Consider the following 22,340-nt stretch of genomic DNA (forward strand, 5'->3'; position numbering starts at 1 on the left):
TACTAAGCCACAGTAATTAAGGGAGCATGCGTTGATACAAGAAAGATAAACAGACCAGTGAAACAGCATAGAGAGCTCAGAAATAAATCCACACATGCAAAGACACTTGATTCACAATAGAAGTACCGCTGGAGAGCCATGGAAGAACAATGGCTTTCTCAGTCAATGGTGCGAGATCATTTGGCCATCCACACGGAAAAATCTGAATCTTGACTTCTACCTCATACTCTACACAAAAAAATCAATTCTGGTGGGTTGTAGATCTAAATGTGAAAGGGGAAACTGACAACGCTTCTAAATGACAATATAGGAGAACATCTTGAGCTTGAGGTGGCAAAGATTCTTAGCCAAGACGCAGAGGAACTGGGCTCGGTGAGGCCTCGTACAGTTGCTTCAGAATAAGGGGGAGCTCACAGATCAAACTCCTTGTCTAAGTCTATCCCTTGAAGTTCCACTGCCTTAGAACCTTTTTAAATCTCAGAATGTTCAGGCTGAAGCATCCCAGGGAAGGAGGGAATTTCCATGATGCTTTCACGGGAAGCACCTATGTCCAGGCTGCTTTTATAAAGGCAGGGATTCTGATGTCATACACAGTGATGGTTCACTACGTGCCAGGTACTGTGCAAAGCACTTCACAATCATTTTCTTATGTATCTCTATTTCAGCCAGGGGTTAACGTCTGCAAGTCAGTCACCATGGAAACTACAATTCAAGAAAATCTATCTTCCACTCTCTCCCCACCACCTCATCCTGTGATACCTAACATTTTTAATTTACAAAATTATGACACAAAGAATCAATCATGAAGTGGAAGCTTCAATGAGCACTTCCTACGGTCTTGTGTGTTCAGTTTACAGTCAACCTTAACATCAAGGTGATGACTTCAACTTTGGAAAACATATTTCCCATGCGTTCCCTATAAAATAGCTGTAGTTGGCATTGTAATTCCCAGTTCCCAAATGGGTAAGCTGAGGCACGTAAAAAGCTTCCTGTCAGGGTCTGAAATCAATGCTAAATACTGTAGGTCATCTCCAACATGCGTGGAACGGTCTGCTAGCCAGTTCTGCAGAGCCATGCTCAAGTGAAGAATGGAATTACTCCATGTGGAGTTGCCTCCTTAGAGGTGCCCAACTGCAGAGGATGACGCAAGAATGCGCTCAGCCTTCTCTATGCTTATGAGCCTATTACTGTTTTGTCTGTTTTAAAGAGGCCCAAACTTCAAATAAAATAATTAAGCCATAGGGATGGAAACATAGGGAATATAGCTCATAATTTTGTAATATATTTTATGGTGACAGAGGGTAACTACACTTACAGAGAGGACTTCATAATGTACATAATTGATGAGTCACTGAATTGTTCATCTGAAACCAAGATAATATTGTAAATAAACTTTATTTCAATTTTAAAAAAAGGACGTACTCAGCCTTCACTTCAATCAGCTTTGTGCAGATCTCCTCACCTCCCTGGCCCTTCTGCCTCCAGTCTTCCCCAGCTGCACACACCTCATAGCAGTACTTTCAGATTTCTCTCCCAACAGCAGAGCTCTGAAATGCCCCTTCTTTGCCCCCAAACTACCAACAGCTTCTCTTTACTTCTGTGTCATGCATAGATAGCATTTGGAATCAGACACCATCAGAAACAAATCTGGGCTCCAATTCTGACACCAGCTCTTATCAATTGAGTGTTTTTGGTCTCCTTACTCAATGTCTCTCTGAACCTCAGTTTCCTTGTCTGTACAACAGGGGTAAGACTAGGTGGATACGAGAGAGAAAAGGGAGATCTTAAGTATGGTGACCAAGGGCACTGAGCACTGGTTTTCGTAAGGTAGAATGTAAGACCTAATTCAATTAACAATAAAACCTTTCTCTTTTTTTCTCTTCAGATCTTGCTGTGAACCACAGTTCTGTGCTCGCACTTTAGGCAGTATCAGATCTGCACAACCACCCCCAAGGTAGGAATGGGGTGGGAGGGTTTTTTTTTTTTTTGCATTTTTATATACACAAGGAAACTGAAACTCTGAGGCGTCACCCAGTTTGCATGTGGTAGAGTTCAGTTCTAAACTCAGATCTCAGTGAGTTCAAAACTCATACTTTTCATGCTATAGTTGGACCACTTACATCAAAATCTCTTCAGAGGCTTACAAAATGCAGATCTCTGTGGCCCCGTCCAGACTGCGAGACTCCCAATAGAATCTGCTCTCCCCTGTCTTCTTAGTGGCTGAGAATATGGCTGCACAGCTAGAGGCTGTGCATTCTGTCCTTTTTGCAATCAGATGCAGTCATGTAGCGAGTTCTCACCAGCAGAATGTGAGAAGTAAGGGGTGCCAGCCCCAAGCCAAGGTGAGTACAAAACAGATGTGCCTTTTCCATCCTCTCACTGACTAGAACCTGGACATGGCAGGAACTCAGCCTTGACTGAGTGGGTGATGACAAGTTTATAAAAGACAGAGAGGAGCCTCGCGATGGAGGAAACCCGGGACCCCAAGGCCCATGTGGTTTGGGTATAGCTGCCCAACAAGCTTCCTTTACTCTTACCAAGTCTTATTCGCTTTAAACAAAACCAGTCATTTATTGGGCATGTGGATCTCTGATTTGGGGCCCCAGCGGGGAAGGCTCACCTGGTTTAGAGGTTCTGCTTCTGCAATGATTCACATCCATGGCTGGCAGCTCAGTTCTGGTGCTCAGCTGGGGGCTCCGCTGGGGCTGACAACCAGAAACCTTAGCTCCTCACCACGTGCTTCAGCCCAGGCGGCCGGGCTTGCACACAGCATGGCAGCTGAGTTCCAAGAGTGAGTGTTCCCAGAGAGACAAAATGGGAGCCTGCAGTCACTTAAGGCCTGGGCCCAGAAACTGCCACAATGTCACTTCCTCAGCTCTCTAATGGATCTTCATCTTAAGAAGCTCTTAAGACTCTAGGGTTACAGGATGCTCAGCTCAGTGGCAAAAGCAACAGAAGTCCGGGTAAAAGTAAGTGTTTTTTGTTTATCTCCTCTAGGATGCAACTCTATCAGACAATCAAACAAAAAGATTGCACTACTTCAGAGGCATCAAGAGATCGGAATCTGGAGGTATGACAGTGTTGCTTAGCTGAGTGGATCTCAAATACCACAGACATGACATTAATTAATGGTGAATCAACCTATAGGTTATATACGTAACAGGGCAGCCAGGTTCCTAAGCCAGCAAGTTAAAACTCTTTAACCAAGAACTTTGCAGGAAAGAGCAGTAGTATTTAAGGCAATTAGTGAAGACACCCAACCAACGAAAAGACATATTTTAGACAAACATCCGGCTATTTAATATTTAAGACTCTAAGCACCTCAGGGGAAGGGGGGCTTATAAAATCAGGTCTCTAATTCAAAAGACTTCTCCACTTCTCAGTTCACTTCCAATTTTGTTTGAATATTAAGCTTCCTTGTGGTTAATACTGGATCCCTGCTGACTTAATTTTGGCAATCTTCCTGAACAAAGATTATAATACCAGCCCCATGAGATTGTTGCAAAGATTAAATAATAGAGATATTCATGCAATGAATAGTCATAATGAAGATCCATGGAACATGTAGCGCATTGTTCAGAACAATGTTGTTGCACAGTAAATGTAAGTTCCTCTCGTTCTCATCCTATTTTTAGGAAATGACTTCTGAGTCAGGAATGGCAGCTGTGAGGGACTGAATGTGTCTCCCCCAAAATTCATATGTTGAAATTCTACCCTCCAAGGTGATAGCAGTAGGAGGTGGGCTTTTGGGAAGTGACTAGCACGCGGGGGTGGAGCCCTCATGAGTGGTATTAGTGCCCTTATTTAAGGGACCCCATAGAGCTTCCTTGCCCCTTCCAACAGGTGACAGCACAGCAAGAATTCAGCCACCAATGAACCAAGTGGGCTCTCACCAGACACCAAATCTGCCAGTGCTTTGACCTTGGACTTTCAGCTTCCATAAATGTGAGAAGTAGATGTTTCTTGCTTAAGTCAAGACTTTCTTGCTTAAGTCTGTTGTATTTTTGTTACAGGGGCCCCAACTAAGGGAACAGCACACAGATGTCTGTTTTGTGGTATGTAATGACTTTTTTTTTTAAGTTTTAAATTTAATTCCAACATAAAGATTAGGAGGTTTTACATGAAAATCCAGATTTCTGGGTTTCTTCTAAAAGAACAGAAGCTCTAGAAACACAGCTCAGCATGGCCCTTACAAGCATGAGTTTGAGAACCTAGGACCTAATAATGTTCTCATCAACTTTTGTCTCCTAGGCCTACTTCCCTGGGCTCCTATTTGTCTTTTTGCCTGGGGGAATGAGTGGGAAAGAATCTGTTGAAAACTCTGACATCACCATGAATTTGAGTGGAGAAAATTGTCTTTGATTCTTGGCTAGGTGCTTGGTACACGCAATGACAGAAGATGCACTAGTAGCTAGGCAACAGAAACTGCGCCTTCTTTATGACCCCCCTGGGCAATTACCACCAACTAGAAAATTGCTTTTGGAGTCATCTAGTTTATATATCTGTTGATTTAGTGAAACCCTACTATGCTCAGGGCACCATGCTCTATCTGATAGAACAGACAAAACTGGCAAGAAAGAGATCTCATCTGGCTAACCCCTGTTCACTGTTGAAGTCTTAGTATTAACATCCCTTCCTCCAGAAAGCCCTCCCTGATTCCTCCCACTAGGTTAGCCTTCCAGGTATACATTCTGGAAATTTTCCTTTGCCACATTCTATGAACTTGATCAATGTCTTCGCCTATTCCCCTCCTGAGTTCTTACGGTGTCCTGTTAATTGTTGCATCCCTAGTTCCCAACACAAATGCCTGATACCCAGTGGGCCCTTAACAATACGCTGAAAGAAGGAAAGAAAGAAAGAAAGAATGAATGAATGAATGAATGAATGACAGAAGATTTTATGTTTCTGCAACTAATGGCAATAGAAATGAGGAGTGATGCAAATGTGTTCATTAGTCAACTGGTCATTTGTCAAATTTTAAATGTCACTCCTGAATAGGGGAGTAAGTGTCCAGTGTATTTTTAGTTAATTAATAGCTGTAATGATTACAAACAGATAATTACAATATTCCCATAAAAAGGGGAAGTTCTCTCCCTGCAAGGAATTCTGGTAGGAAGTTCCTAATATAGATTAAGCTCCTGGAATGCAGTAGATGCTCAATTCATGATACAATAGTACGGTTTCTGAGATTTTCAATATTGCAGCTGTTACCTTCATTGTTATATCTCAGCACAGAATCTGGTACACAGTGGTGTTTAAAAAATATTGGATACATAAATTATTCAATGATGAATTAACAACATTAGCTCAAAAATAACAGTTAGTCAGATCCTCCTCAGGGCTGTTGGCATCAGCCATAAAGCCTGTGGATGTGTCCTGAGATACTTAGGGTCAGTGACAGGAAGGTCGGCATGCAGCCCAGGGAGATGGAGGGGATGCTCCAGGCTCCCAAAGGACATGTTTCTTATCTGGTCTTCTTGAGGGTCATACCCAAGGCAGCAGTGCCACTAAGGGCACCTTATCTCTGGCAGCACAGGAGACTGAGGGCCCCAGAGAAGCCCTGCAGGAGAGAGGGGCAGGCCCTGATGGGCCCGTGATGAGAGCCGAACATTCTGAGGTTTGCAGGGGTCTGGGGTCTGACCCAGGGAATTTCAGGTTTCTCCATAGGAGAGTCTCTCTGTATTGCACATAAAAGCTTCAGAGCTGAGGGGCTGGGAGGTGCCAAGGGGGGGGGGGTTTACAAGAGAGAAGAAAAGGACCCGAGATGGAGAAAATATAATGGAGGTGCACACACGCAAACCCATACACACACACACAGACTCAGGTGCACAGTGGGTAGGACAGGAAAAACAAGAGACCCAGAGTCAGAGTGGGAGCCAGGAGAGGAAAGAATGACAGGCAGAGATTCACAGAGCTACACACAGACCAGACCCTGGAAAAGGGAGAGACAGAAGAGGCCACAGAGACTCAGAGACATTCTCCCAGGAAGATAACATAAAGGCACACGTGGTTGGTGGGGGTAGTCAGGGGGACACAGACTGAAGAGGGACAAAGAAAGACAGGAGAGGACCTTCTGTATCAGAATTACTTGGGGTGTTTGTTAAACATCCTTGGGTCTTGGCCCCTCCAGGGTTATGAATGGAGAGCTATGAGCATGGGGCCCAGGCAACTGTATTTTTATGCTCTCCTTGGGGATGCTGAGGCACACCTTCAGTTTGAGAACCACTGCCCTAATCTGGTGGCTTTAAGGAAGCCAAACACACACACATGTGTGCACGCACATGGGCACACACGCATCCCAGAGCATGTCTGGTGATGGTGTCCCTAGATCCTGGGGCTGCTCTTTACAAAGCTTCTCTAGCCCAACCTGTCCTTATTTGTGGGAACACAAAACTCAAGTTCAGAAAATCAGGTGGTAGCCCTGCCTCCTACTTGCTGAATGGCTCTAGACACGTCACTTAACCTGAGCTTCTCATTACTCATCAATACAGTGAAGTTAATAATCTCAGCTCTGCTTACCTCACAGGCTCTTTTGGTGATCAAATGAGACATAGAATATAAAAGTGCTTTGTAAGCAGAAAAGCACTACAGTGCTATCATTATTATTAATTATTAGGTCTGGTGTCTTTTTGCAACACCAATAACTAATTCTCCAATTCTCTGATTCTCTGGCACCAATTGGGTGTCCAATAATTCAACTCTGACACTTCCCTGGGTTAGTACAAACACCACACTTTAAGGGCTCAGTTCCACAGCACTGCCCCCACTTTAGACACCAGCCATAAATGGGGTACTCCAGCTACCCACTACAAATTCAGCCAACTACAAACTTAAGGGTTCCCATGACCCCTCTCCTCAGGTAATTTTCTAGAATAGCTCACAGAACTCAGGAAAGTGCTAGACTTATGTACAGTTTATTATAAAGGATACAAATGAACATCCGGATGAAGAGACATGTTGCATGAGGTCCAGAAGCACAGAGCCTCTATGCCACGGAGTTGGGGGCCCCGCCCTCCCACATGTAGATGTGATCACAACATGGAAGTTCTCTCAGTCTCATTCAAGAGTATTTATTATCTAATCCAGCCCTCCTCCCTTCCCAGAGACAGGGGGAACCTAAAGTGACCAGCTCCCATCTTGAAGCTGTGTAGGGGCCAACCCTGCATCAGCACATTATCATTAACTCAGGTCTGCAAAGGGGCAGAAAGTTACGAATAACAAAGGCACTCCTACCACTCAGAATTCCAAGGGTTTTTAGAAGCTCTGTACCAGGAACCAGAGACAAAGACCAAAGATATATTTTATTATAGCACAATATATAACAGTTACTGAGTGCTTGCCATTTTCTCAGTGTCCTGCTTATTTCATTGGCTCCTCATAACTACTTTGTGACATGGATATTTTATTATTACTATGCCCATTTTATAAGCGAACAAACCGAGGCTCATAGAGATGTAGTATTTTGCCCAGGGTCACAAAGCAAGTAAATGGCAGAGTCAGATTTCTTATTATCTTAGATCTGAAAGGAATCTCAAAGACCAACCCATATAACGACCTCCTTCTATAGGTAAGAACCCCCAAATTCAGAGATTAGATGCCTGACCAAGGCCATAGAAGGAGTGACTCCTGTGTCCTACTGCACGCACATTACTTTGAACAAATCGCGGTCATGACAGACAACATGATTGTCTATGTAGACAATCCTTATGAATTCACAGACAAAAAAATCTACTAGAATAAATGAATTTAGAAAAATCACAGGATACAAGTCAATATTTAGAAGTCAATAATCAAAGTAAAATTTAAATAAAATTCTAAAAAATAAAATCAACTTCAATCTACTAGTAACAGACTAGATTGGAAAACAAAGTTAGAGAAACAACAGAATTTATAAAAACATCAGCAAAGATATAATAATTGGGAATAAATTTAATGAAAAATGTGTAAGATCTGTACACTGAAAACTAAAAAATATACTAGAAAACTAAAGGCCTGAATAAATGAAATAATATACCATATTCATGGATCGAAAAACTTAATGTTAAGATGCTATTCTCCCTAAATTGAATGTAATCCCAGTCAAAATCTCAGACTGAAGAAACTAAAAAGCTAATTCTAACATTTCATGAAAAAGCAAAAACCCTATGTATCAGTTTTCTAGGGCTGCTATAACAAAACACCACACATTGGGTGTCTTAAACAAAAATAATTTATTGTCTCATAGTTCTGGATGCCAAAATTCCAATACTGAGATGTTACCAGAATTCGCTCCTTTCGAGAGCTGTGAGTGAAACTATGTCACATGTCTCCCCTTGCCTCTGGGGGTCTGCTGGCCATCTTTGATGTTCCTTAGTTTGTAGAGGCTAATGCCTCATCTCTGCCATCATGTTTCATGTGCTCTCCCTATATGCATGTTTGTGTCCAAATTTCCCCTTCTTAAAGGTATACAAGTCATATCAGATTAGGGCCCACCTTACATACCTGATTTTAACTTGATAACCTCTATAAAGACAGTATATCTTCAAATAAAGTCACATTCTGAGGTAGGACATCAAAATAAGAATTTGGGGAGGATACATAAGCCAGGAAAATTAAGACAATCTTGAACAAGAACTTACATTCCCTGATAATTATAAAATAACAGTTATCAAGATAGTGTGGTAAAGTGATGTAAAAACAGACAAATGTATTAATGGGACAGAATAAAAATTCTAGGAATAGATCCACATGTTAGTCAACTGATTCTCCATGAAAGTGCCAGAACAATTCTATGGGAAAAGGAGTCTTTTTGACAAAAAGGGCTGGAATAACTAGATACTCATATGAAAAATGTAAATCCCAATCCTTACATCATAGCACCCTACCAAAAAAAATTAAATCAAGGTGAGTCACAGATCTAAACACAAATTAAAACGTTGATAAAGCCTCTAGAAGGAAACATGGGAGAACATGTAACAAGCAATAGAAAGTTTATTAATAGGACACAGAAAGAATAGGACACTAACCATAGTTTTTTAAATTCATAAATTGGATGTCATAAAAATGTTAAACTTCTCTTCATTCACAAGACACCATTAAGCAAATTAATAGGGAAGCCACAAGCTGGGTGAAAATAGTCCCAATACGTGTATCTAACACAGAACTTGTTCCTATAGTATAAACTCTTATACTCAATAATAAAAAGAAAAATTGTCTGATAAAAATGGTAAAATCTCTTTAACAGACACTCCAGAAAGGAAGATATACAAATAACCAATCAGCACAAGAAAATTTAGTCAATGCCATTAGTCATCAGGGAAGTGCAAATCAAAACCAGATTAAGAAGACACTAAATGTCCATCAAACTGGTTTCTTAAATAGCTAACCAATATAAAATGTTGACTAGGATGTGGAACAACCAGACGTCTGCAATATTCCAAATTGGATACAGTGTTACTTCCATTTTGAGAAAAAATCTGGATGTATTAATTATAAAATTAAACACACATCTGTACATAACTCAAAGAGAATTTACCCAAGGAAAATGAAAACATGTGTCCACACAAACACTTGTCCATGTTTCATTTATAAGGGTCCCAAATGAGAAACAACCCAGGTGTATATTAATGGAAGAACACATAAACTATGATGCATCCATACAATGGAACATTATGCAATAATCAAAAGGGATAAACTGTTGCTTATTTTGTTGCTTATGCACGTACTGTATATATGTTATATATACGGTATGATTCTACTTTATATGAAGTTCAATAACAGGTAAAATCAGTCTATACTGATGACAGTCAGAAGGGTTTATCACCTCTGAGAGTAGAGTGCTGATGGGAAAGAGGCGTAAAGGAGACTTCCAGGGGGCTGCAAACGTTCTAGATCTTCATCTGGGAGTGGCTGTATGTTTAAGACTTGTACACTCTATTTATGTTATTCTTCAATTTAAAAAAGTATAAAGATAATGACAACCCTCACACTTTAAAAAATAAAATACCTGTGCTTTAGTATTAAATAAATACCAAATACTGGGATGTCATCTTGGTCATTATTTCAATCATTGTCCATGAAGGTGACCATCTTGCAGGTGGCTGAGGACTGACAAACTGAACACTTGCGACTTTGTCAGGAAATGTGCAGGGCTTTGGAACCCAACCAGGTCACCAAGGTAACAACATTTTCCTAAATGAGAAGAGCCTGCCACCCTCATTAAGGAAAGTGGGACATTACCGGAGTCCATCTGTGAGAGGACTCTATATATGCAAATGTGTCAAAAGTAGATGAATACAAAGCCATGGCAGTGAGTGTTCCCCATAAAGACGGCAGAGCAGTAGAAATGAAATTACCTTTAAAAAGTAAAAGGGTGCAAGTGCCAGGAAAGCAATAGAGTGATTGTTGACCTGGAAGAGACTGCATTTGGGGTTTACTAGTGGTGAGACAAGGCTGGGTGTGCCAAGGTCTAGAATACAGCCTGGTGCCTAGTGCAAGGTGATCAGCCAGATAGCAGGCAGATGACACTGTAAGGTGTCTCAGATCTCATCATTTAAGGAGGAAGGCAATGACCAGAGGTGGACTAGTTTATAAGCAAGCAAACCAGATACAAAAAATTATTTTCCCTAATTGGAGGTTGGGTTCACTGATGCTTGCATTTCCTAATTGCTGTTTATTGAACACTCATTATCTACCTGGTACCTACATTAGACTATTTATCAGAATAGTTTTTGATTCAGATTGCTTGGACTCAAATACTGGCCCTCCACCTTACTTGTATTAACCCTGGGCAAATGACTTAAAATCACTACGTCTCAGTTTTGTCATTGCAAATGAGGCACAATAGGGTTAAGCAATAAATGACATATAGTAGGGTTACTATGAGGTTTGCATTATGAATTCATATATATAAAGAATGCTTAGAATAGTACCTGCTACTTATAGATGACAGCTATTTTTGTTATTGACTCTACTCTCAGGGACTGTGTGTTGCACATGCACACACGCGCACAGATACACAAACACGTATATATCCAAAAGAGATGGGAAGGAAGTGGCCAACACAAAAGCCCTATGGAATTTGTTTGATATTCATTAGTTGAGTGCATAGTACATGCCAATCCTCATGCTAGAAGTTGTGCAGTGATGAACAGTGTATGTCCTTGAGGAGCAGAGAGTCTTGTGGAGAAGTACCCAGACAAGGCAAGCAACGGCAACACAGTGTGGCAGACAGGTGTCATAGTAACATAGTGGGAAGAGTGAGAAGGCGCTCTGGAGGGAGGAGGAAGTGGGAGAGAGAAGGAATTATTAAGCTGAGTCTTGAAACATGATGAGAGTTTTCTCATTGGATGGGGAAGGAGAGGACTTCAGGCAGAATGAAGCAAGGTTTCAATTTAATCCAAAGGATTCCAATTCCAGCATAACAGGGTGAGGAGCTCTTTAGACTTGCTTCTCTGAGAGCTTGGTGAAAATTAATATTTTTTTTTAATGTAAAGCCTCTAGAAATAGTCTATACACCAAATAAAGAAACAATTAGTCAAGAAATTCTACTCAAACTAGATAAGAAAAGTGATAGTCATTGGTATCTGAACCTAGACTCATGCCGTTGCTGCCCTCTCCCAGCTCAGCAACATGGAAACTCCACTCCACACCAGCAGAGTCAAGAGCACAGGCCTCCCTCTCTCTCCAGCTACCAGTCAGAGGACTATCTTCCTGGGAGGGAAGAATGTCAGCATTTCTCGTCTGACTCCCAGCCACCTGTTGCTGAAGCTAAGTTCTGGGGAAGTATAACTGAGAGATGGGGGATCCCTTCTTCTGTCCAGCCCCAGTGGTGGCTCAGAGGCTCTACTGTGAGCATGGCACAGCCGAGAATACTACTGGGATCCTGAGTGCCCTTGCCCCAGCTCACGAAGTGAGGGGGGCGCTCTCCACAGTGGTAGAGGCAACCTGAGGATATCTGAGACTGCTGCCCACGATGCTGCAGCTCTCAGCTCCTGAATTGGGGGTGTCATTCAGAGAGAAGTGCACCAGTGTTCTACCCCCAGTGCCAGTGTCATCCTTATGGCTCAAAGGCCTTATCTCGGGGAGTGAAGTAGACCAAAGACAAAAGGGTTCCCAGTCCGTTCCCAAAGGAACCAAGTTCATTTACAGCAGAGTGTGAAGTTCAAGCCTAAGGGTGCTTTCAAAACAACCACAGGTTGCAAAGGGCTATTGGGGTAAATGGATGGATTTGTTAGAGTTATGGCTAAACTGTAGGCCAGATAGTTTGCCAGAGAATAAGGGGAATAAGATAACTGGGAGGATTCTGTCACTATAAATCTCAAATACTGACCTCAGGAAGCCTCCCTTCAAAACAGCCCAAATCTAACTGCATCTATTTGTGGAGCAATCTATGCCTAAAGCATCGTTGAAGACAATAGAACAATTAGCAGAGCTTCCTATTTGGTGTGATTAGGGAATAAAATAATCAAAAGGAGTTTTGTCAAAAGCACTGTCATTCTAGTGTGACCGTGGACTTATCCCAGACTGCATCCCTTGAAAGTCACTGGGGAGGGAAATAGACTTTATTAAAATAATCCAACCAGTAACTAAACAAATAAGCAAATAACAAAAATGAATAGTTTTCAACAAATAGTGCTTGGACAACTAGATAGCCACATGCCAAAGAATGGGGTGAGTTACCTCACACAGTACACAAAATTAACTCAAAATTGGTCAAAGATCTAAGTGTAAGAGTTAAAACTACAAAACTCTTAGAAGAAAATATAGGGATAAATCTTCATGAACTTGGATTTGCCAATGGATTCTTAGCTATGACACCAAAAGCAACAAAAGACAAACTATATAAATTGAACTTCATCAAATTTAAAAACTTTTGTGGAAGTGAAAAAACAAACCACAGAATAAGAGAAAATATTTGCAGATCATATATCTGATTAACAACTTTTATCTAAATGTGTAAGAAACTTTTACAACTTCTTAATAAAAAGATAAATAATCCAATGAAAAATTGAGCAAAGGATATGAATAGACAGTTCTCTAAAATATATATGCAAATGGCCAAGAAGCATGTGAAAAGATGCTTGACATCATTAGTCATCAGGGAAATGCACATCAAAACCACACTGAGATACCACTTCACACCCACTCGGATGGCTAGAACCAAAGTCAGATATAACAAGGTTGAGAAATCAGATCCCTGATGTACCACTGATGGGGATATAAAATAATGCAGCCACTTTGAAAAAACAATCTGCCAATTTCTCGAATGGTTAAACATCGAGGTGCCACATGACCCAGTGATCCTCCTGCAGATTTCTACCCCAGAGAAATAAAAATACATGTCTGCCCCAAAACTTGCCCAAGAGTGTTTATAGAAGCTTTATTTACAATAGCAGAATATGAAACCAAAACTAAACATCCATCAGCTGATGAATCGATAAAATGTAGCACATCCATACAATTGATATTATTCAATCGTAAAAATGAATGAAGCACTGACGCACTACAGCATGGACGGACCTTGAAAACATGCTGAGTGAAAGCAGCAGCCACAGAACACCATTTATATGAAATGACCAGAATCAGCAAATCTATAGAGACAAAAAGCAGATTAGTGGTTGTTTATAGCTGGGGAGGTGGGAGGTTCAGCTAAGAATATGAGATTTCTTGTTGGGGCGTGCGGGTAAAATTGCAGTATTTCCAGACTCTCTCGCCTGGCTTTAGTCCATCTCCATATCAATAGATGATTACAAGCTGGGTGGAGAGCGAGTGTGCACCTGGACCAGAGAGGTTTGGTGGGGCATTTTTGCAGCCGGGTTGCAAGAGACACGGGCTAGCAGGAGTAGGCAACTGCTTGTATGCAATGAAAGAGTTTCTCCCACTTTATTTCTCCCTTTGATTTCAGGTTCAAAGGTTTATTTGCCCTGGGCTGGGGACATATTTCCCCCCACCCTGAGTTACAACTGGCACAGTCAGCAGGATCTCTGAACCTGAAATAGGTCTTAATGGGTGCAATGCTTGGGTGGTGTGCCCCTAGAGATGGTGGGGAGATACCTGGAAACCCCTCTGTGGATGGTGGGGAGGCCCTGGTGGCTGCTGCAGTGGGGGGGGGGGGTGATGACTGACCCTTCATTCAGTGCTTCATTCCTCAGGCAGCGGTGGATGGTTCAGATTCACCTGGGAACCCCCTATCTGTGGGACCCCTAATGGGGAACTGTTCTAGAGTAAAGCACTCCTGGACAGATGGGCCTTTCACCAGAATTAGGGAAGTGTGGAGACACCAGAAGCTGTGGAATTAACTCTTTGTGAGATAGAAGACTGCTTAGAAGCCCTGAGTGGCTATGTGGCTGCTGGGATTGTGGGGGTATTTCTTTCTTGAGATATTGGAAAGGGTTATCAAAGAGAGAGACGCACTTCGGCATCCCTTGAAGGATCTGGGCAATGACCTATGGGATACCCTTAAGAAAGAAATACAGTTATTGAGAAGTAATGTTGCACTCCTGAAAGACATGTTAGCAGTGAGGTAGGAGGCCGCAGGAGACTCCGCACTGTAGGGGGCCATGGGGGATGGGAAGGAAGGAGTGGTGCCTTCAGCCCCAGGGAAGGTAAAGGAGATAGAAGGGGAGGATGAAGGGCTGGGTCCAAGGGCGTAACTGTTGCCAAGGCCACCATCCAAGGCACCAGCCCCTCCTGTATTAAAGGCCCACCTCGTTGTAACTAAGAAAATAAAAATGCAACAACCACGGGCTCCTCAGGGGGGGGAGTCGCCCCCTTCCCAGGTAGTGGTGCAGTCTGTGCTTTGCCCCTATACCCAGGATGAGCTGGTGGATACGAGCATCCGGTTTTGGCAAAAGCCATCGGAATCTCTGCCTACATGGCTTTTACATCTTTGGGATATGGGGGTGGAAAACATTGTTATGTTGGGTTCTGAAATGGAGAGACTGGCTTCCCTGATGACTCACCCTTCCCTCTGGCAGTGGTTGCAAAGTGTCCATCACACCCCAGGGAATCATGCACTTCTGGATTGGCTGACAACAGCAATCAGTTTGGCCTAATCAGGGTGATTGACCATACTTACCCACTAGCTGGAAAACGTATGCAGAGCTTCAGCAGGTATTACAGGAGTAGGGCATGAAAAATATCACCTATAATATGGACCTTCAGGGCCCCAGTGAGGAGTTGTTCACAGAGGGAGTGAGGAATCTGATGCTCCACATAGCTCCCCATCTCACTTTGGGTCCCTAGTGTTAGGCTGGAGGAAAGAAAAACAAGGACATGCAAACAGAACAGAGAGATACTATAAAAGGAGAACAGACTAGATTTCAGGGCCCGTGCTTTATATGGAAAGAGGACAGCTCTTCTTGAATTTTATCTTTCTGATGTGTTAACTAAGACCTGGATGTCAGCCTCTTCTCTCTTGGAAGGAAAAAAAGTTTCTAGTTGTCTATTATGTCACTTTTAGCTAATCATACTTCTCTATGCCCTCTAAAATAGCTTGCCCACTCTTCTCTCTCTTAATCTCTTATAAGCTTTCACTTCCCTGACCGGGTGTAACTTCCCTGGCCTGTGATAGCTAGACTGTGGAACATCACCTGAGAATTTGCACTCAAATAAACTACCTGGCCCTTTGTTGCTTCTCTTCGCCTGCTTATTTTGGCTAGAATTTATCTTAAACCTAGTGTCTATTCTTGTCCCCCACATAGGACAATCCATAAGTGAGGGTACTTACACTTTAGCAGGTCTGGGAGAGGTTGAAACAATAAGAGCATGGAAGGAAGTATGGGCTATGACTGAAAGGAGAGGTGCAAAGAGCCCCGTGAAGATTCTGAAGACCCAGATGTGGGTTGATTTGATAAAGGCGGGGGTAGTAAAAGAAAAACTCGATGGGCAGCCCAATAGGGTCTTGTTAGAACTGTGGCGCCAACTAAAGCCAGAGCAGCAGTTCCAGCCGCTGAGGTCCAGGACACAGAGGGTGGAGGGAAAGCTCCATGTCTGCGTGTGTTCCCTGCAGACATCCTGGGGGACAGTGCTCAGGTTCCACCTGGGCCCTCGTCTCCACTGGAGGATGGTTGGGCGTTGCGGTCTGACTGAGGGGGGGTCAAGGCCCCCCACCTTGGGGGAATGTGGTGGGGACTAGCGGCCATATGTAGAATTAGCAATTCATTGGTCCCCTGGGAATATACAAGGTGTCCTGGCACTGGTGGACACAGGACTTCAATGTTCTCTGACTTACAGTAACCCTGAGCATTTTCCTAGGCCCCTGCTGTGATAGATGGCTAACATATAGATGTGATAGATGGGGGTAAGGCAATTAGAGTGAAGAAAGCCCAAATCCCACTGGGGATAGGGTATTTACCCCCAAAGGAGTATACTGTGTACATTTCTCCCATCCCTGAATATATTTTGGGGGTCGATATTGTGCAGGGCCTGTGGTTACAGACCACTGCAGATGAGTTCAGACTGAGGGTACGTGTGGTAAGGGCAGTTCTGAGGAGACATGCTCAGCACCCGCCTGTAGCTCTGCCTATACCTCAGTGGGTGACAAATACTGAGCAGTATAAATTGTCTGGGGGGGACACAAGGAAATTGGAGAAACTCTACAGGAGTTGGAGAGGGTGGGCATCATAAAGCCCACTCATAGTCCTCTTAATTCTCTGGTGTGGCCAGTGAGAAAGCTGGATGGCCCCTGGTGTATGGCTGTGGACTACAGGGAATTGAGTAAAGTCACACCCCCGTTGCATGCTGCTGTTCCCCCTATAGCAGCCCTTATGGACACACTCAGTCATGAACTAGGGACGTATCATTATGTAGTAGACCTTGCTAATGCTTTCTTCTCTATTGACATAGCACAGGAAAGCCAGGCACAGTTTGCATTCATGTGGGAAGGTCAGCAGGGGACATTCACTGTCCTTCCACAGGGATACCTCCACAGTCCCACCATCTGTCACGGACTTGTAGCCCAGGACTTGGCCACATGGAAGAAACTGCAAATGGTGCAGCTGTATCACTACATTGATGATATTATGCTCATGTTTTATTCTCTTGCAGATTTGGAAGGGGCAGTTCCTAGACTGCTGCAACATCTACAGGAGAAAGGATGGGCTGTGAACAGCACCAAGGTTCAGGGACCTCTTTGTCAGTAAAGTTTTTGGAGGCTGTCTGGTGGGGTAAAGCTAAAGGTATCCCAGAAGCAGTCATAGACAAGGTCCAAGCTTTCCCCACTCCTCCCACTGTGGCAGTATTACAAGAGTTTTTGGGTCTTTTGGGACACTGGAAAGTGTTTATCCTGCACTTGGCACAAATTCTGAAGCCCTTATCCTGATTGGTATGGAAGGGCATCAGGTGGGACTGAGATGAAACATGTGCAGGTGCTTTTACTGCTGCTAAGAGAGCAGTCAAGGCCGTACAGGCATTGAGAGTAATGGACTCATCAAGGCCCTGTGAGTTAGATGTTCATGTAACCGAAGATGGTTATGGATGGGGCCTTTGGCAGTGGCTTGAATGGACACGCCAACCTATTGGCTTCTGGTCACAACTATGGAAAGAAGCAGAGTTCCGGTACACTTTGATAGAGAAGCAACTGCCTGCTGTGTACCACACCTTGCTGGCCACAGAGCCCATCATCAGAACAGCTCCAACCAAGGTAATAACCACCTATCCCATCACAGGGTGGGTGCGAGACTGGCCCCAAAGGCCACGGAATAATGTGGCACAGACACCTACACTGGCCAAATGAGGCACATACTTACAGCAGTGTAGTGCCCTCTCCACTAGCCCCTTAAGTGGAGAACTCCAACACTTATTGGGGCCAGTGACATATACCAGTGGAAAGCGGGAAGAACTTGCTTTTGAGCCATTGGTAGCTGAGACTCCTTATCAGGAGGGAAAAGCCCCTATACTGAAGATGCTTGGTATACAAACAGCTCCAGTTGTGGGCAGCCCATGAAGTAGAGGGTTGTGGCTTTCCATCCTAAGACTGAGACAATATGGATCAGTGGGCTGACTTGTGGGCAGCATGGCTCATGATCACGCAGGAGCCCTCACCTGTAGTTGTCTGCACTGACAGCTGGCCCATCTATTGGGGCTTAACCCTGTGGCTACTGCCTTGGTACCATGCCAACTGGATGGTTGGTCACCGGCCCCTTTGTGGGCAAGAGTTGTGGCAAGACCTATGGGCCTCTGGTCAGACTAAGACTGTTACTGTATATCATGTGACTGGCCATTTGCCTTTGGCATCCCCAGGAATGATGAAGCAGACACACTGGCCCAGGTGCACTGGCTAGAAGGAAAGCCTGCCTCTGATGTAGACCAGTGGTTACATCAGCATTTGTTGCACAAGGGGCAGAAGACAGCGTGGACTGTAGCCTGCGGTGGGGCTTGCTTTTGACCTTTGAAGAAGTCAGCAGAGCCCGGAAGGAGTGCCTTGTGTGCTCTAAGAGGGACTTACACCAAGTCTCACAGCAACATGGGACAATAGTAAGGGGGTCGATACCCCTTGTCAGGTGGCAGATAGACTATATTGGGCCTCTGCCCATATCAGAAGGATATCGGTATACCATGACTTGTGTGGACATTGCTACTGGACTGTTGGTTGCTTTTTCTGCATGTTGTGCAGATCAGGAAATGGCCAAAAGGGGCCTAGAGCATCTCTTTGCAGCCTATGGCCAGCCGCAGGTGACTGAGAAAAATGAAGTCACCCACTTTACTGGACATGTGTTACAAGGATGGGTGCAGCAATTAGGGATAAAGTAGAAGTTTCGTGTACCATATAACCCTACCAGGGCAGGCAGGATAGAGAGGTACAATGGTTTGTTGGAATCTAGCCTGAACTCAGATACCATAGTCTATGCGGCTGGTCAGTTCACTATGGACAGTGCTATGACATTTGAATGAGAAGCCCCCAAAATAAGCCTTGAGCCCTGTGGACATGCTCACACACATTGCTGTCTCTCCTTTACAACTGTATGTGCAAATCAAAGAGGAGTTACTAAAGCCAGGATATGGCCAGCAGAGCAACATCCTGCTGCCAGCCCCAAATGCATTAAATCCTAGAGTCTTTTGAGTGGTTGAGTGGATGTGGCCCTAGACATTTTGACAAATGGACCAGCAATGGCTGGCTCTCCTGGCACCTTGGGTAAAAGGCCTGGAACTGGCCTCCTGTGTATTCCTGGAGTGACAGCAAAATGGCCCCTAAAGATCATGGTAGTGTACCCAAAATGGCTGGGAGGTAAGCGCATCTTGTGGGGAAGTTTTGTTTTATCTTTATGGCCAGTGCATGTACCTCCCGTAGCCCTATATACTGACCCATCTGTAAGTCCCACAGGATGGGGGTGAAGGTCTGGTATACTAGACCAGGACGAGATCCCATTCCTGCCACTGTCCTGTCACAGGACCACTCTCTTGCATATATCCTACCTGATGGACAAGACTTGCCCCTGCTGGTGTCATTAAAACATGTATCTTATTGCCCTTAAGTTAATTTTCTTCTACAGTCCCTGTGTCCTGGACCTGCCCCCTGGCTGCAGCTGCCGCATGATGAGTGCACTGAACTCCCTACCAGTTTAGCTACTGGCCTCCTGCGAAATGGGTGAGTTATGGACTTAATATGCATAGGACTTTGAACCTAGCTGGATCCTCTGGCTTGAGGATTATCACGATTTTATTGCTGTTGTTATTATGTTATTAGTCTGGTTCCAGTGCTCCAGTTTTCTCACACAGGGGCTATTGCGGAAGATGGGGAGCAAGTAGATTGTGAGGAGAGATTTCTAGAGGGGTAGGCTGTGGGTAAAATTGCAGTGTTTCTAGAATCTCTCACCTGGCCTTAGTCCATTTCCAGGTCAGTAGGTGTTTCCAAGGGGTGGAGAGATGTATTCCACATTCGTGTCACTAAGTGATTACAAGGGGGATGGAGAGTGAGTACCCACCTGGCCCGGAGAGGTTTGGTGGGGCCTTTTTGCAGCTGGGTGCTGAGAGACATGGGCGAGCAGGAGTAGATGACTGTTTGTAAGCAGTAAATGGGTTTCTCCCACTTTATTTCTCCCTTTGACTGATTTCGGATTCAAAGGTTTATTTGCCCCAGGCTAGGGACATATTTTCCCCCTGGAGTTACAAGATGACAAAAATGCTCTAAAATTGACTGTGGCATGGTTACACACATCTCTGAATATACTAAAAGCCATTATAAGCTTTAAATGGGTGAGTTGTAATATTTGTGAATTACTTCTCAATAAAGCTATTCAAAAATTTTGAGGGATATACCAAAAAAAAAATGGAACCTAGAAAATAACTGCAAATATTTCTAAGTGTTCATTTTGTGCTGGGCAATGTGCCATTTGACAAGAGCTTATTAGGTACTTACTGTGTACCAGGTACTTCTCCAGACTCTGAGATGCAATGAAATATACAAATGTCCTGCCCTTATGCAACTTAGGTAGACAGTAAATACATATATACATATAAAACAAAGCAGGGTAAACATATAGAAAATTATGGGGGCCTGCCATTTAAAGGGGGTGAAAGTTTTCCTGATCTGAATCTGGGGCAGAAGGTTCAGAGCAGTATGACAAGGTGAGAGCCAAGCCTTAAAGCTGGGGGTGAGCTGGATGTGTTCTAGGGAGAGCAAAGGGATCAGCGTAGCTGCAGTGAAGTGAGGAGGCGTATGTGAGTCAGCGAGTGGGAGAGGCTCGGAGGGCGGCAGGCTTATAGCTGCAGTGGGATGTTGCAGACACTTAGTCCTAGGGTGTGTCTCACTCCTGTGAACAAACCTGTCCTTAGCCCCATGGCAACACAGCAAGGGCACCTTCCCAGCATATCCAAGCATCCCAACACATGGGTCAGGCAACCATGGCAAGCCCAACATTTTTCAAAATGTGGGCTACAGCCTATTCACAGTGCCATCAAATTAATTTTATAGATTGAAACCAGCATTTTGGGGGAATGGAATGGGATGGGGAATACCCCAGTGCAACAATTATGTGTATGTGAGCATGTGTGCACACAGGTGTGTGTGTATGTGCATGTGTGCCACGTACTGGCTGTGATATAAATGTGAGGATTACATGGAAATACGTGAACCTGACTCTAGCCCATCCCCGGCTCACACACCCATTGGAGCACATGCACGCCTGCCCCCAAAGGCACCTTGGCTACTGATTGGTATGTAGACTCCTGTGCTGTCAACAGTTTAATTGATCCAGAAGACGAACTCGCCTGCAGCTATGAAACAAAAAAGGTCTTCTGTGTTAATTGAGAGGTTTACTTTAAGCAAGGCAGGAGGCCCAAGTGTGTGTTTGCATCGTAATGAGTGTTTATTTTTTGGCTTTGTTTAGTCACCACAGTCCCTGGTCTGCAGAAGAACCCCCAGACTCTGCCAACAACATCTCTCTGGGCCCAGATACAACAGTAAAGGCCTGGTGGCTCCCTATCAAAAGAGTGCCTCAAAAGTAGAGTTTTGGGAGTCAAAAGCCTCCAAACTGTGTAGCTCTGGACAAGTGAAATCACTCCTCTGAGCCTTGGTTTTCTCTTCTGTGAAAAGAAGTAATGACAGTACCAACTTCATAGGATTGTTCAGAGTTGATAATAATGATAGTTTATACCCAACACAGTGCTTCCAATGACTATGCATATGCACCCAGGGAATCCTCACTACAACTCCAAGAGATGAAGGATCCATTCTCCCCACTTTACAGAGGAGGAAACTGAGGCCAAAGAGGTTCAGTAATGTACCCAAGGTTCCCCAGCTGGTAAATGGTGAGAACCTCACATTCACTCTCCCTGCTCAGTTTTAACAATAGCTACTTAACGAAAAAAATTAAGAGCCACTAGAGAAAATGATAACCTGAGAGAGATGGTAATCTTGAAGGAGGCTGACCAAGAATTTTGGGTTCTCTCTCCAGGCACATAGCAGCATAAGTCTGTTAGACAGGAAGATAGCTTGGGGCGGGACGAAAAGAGGGTGGACAAGACATAGGGAGTCAATCAGATTGAGTCAGAGAGCCAGAAGGGACTCACGCCCTTTGCAACGTGGGCTCATTCCACACGCTCTGAATCCGGGCTGACCTGGGGACTTGCTGTAGCTAATTCAGGTAAGATCGGGCAGAGGCAAGGGACAAACATCATGATTAATTTTCTTTAAAAATGCTGAGATTAGCACAATAAGAACAGGAAAACTTATCTTCAGGCTGAGATACCACTTCTGAAAGAGAATTAGGAAGTTAGATTCAGCCAACGACTGATCTTAAGGCAAGGCAACCAGCCTTCACTGATGTGTTCCCAGTACTTCGGAGAGGCCACTATCTTAGAGAGAAACAAAAGGTTTGTCCTACAGAATTACCTAGAGGACCAGCTATAGACAATAACAT

This window comes from Manis pentadactyla, chromosome 14, assembly GCF_030020395.1.
Source record: "Manis pentadactyla isolate mManPen7 chromosome 14, mManPen7.hap1, whole genome shotgun sequence".
Lineage (NCBI taxonomy): Eukaryota > Metazoa > Chordata > Mammalia > Pholidota > Manidae > Manis > Manis pentadactyla.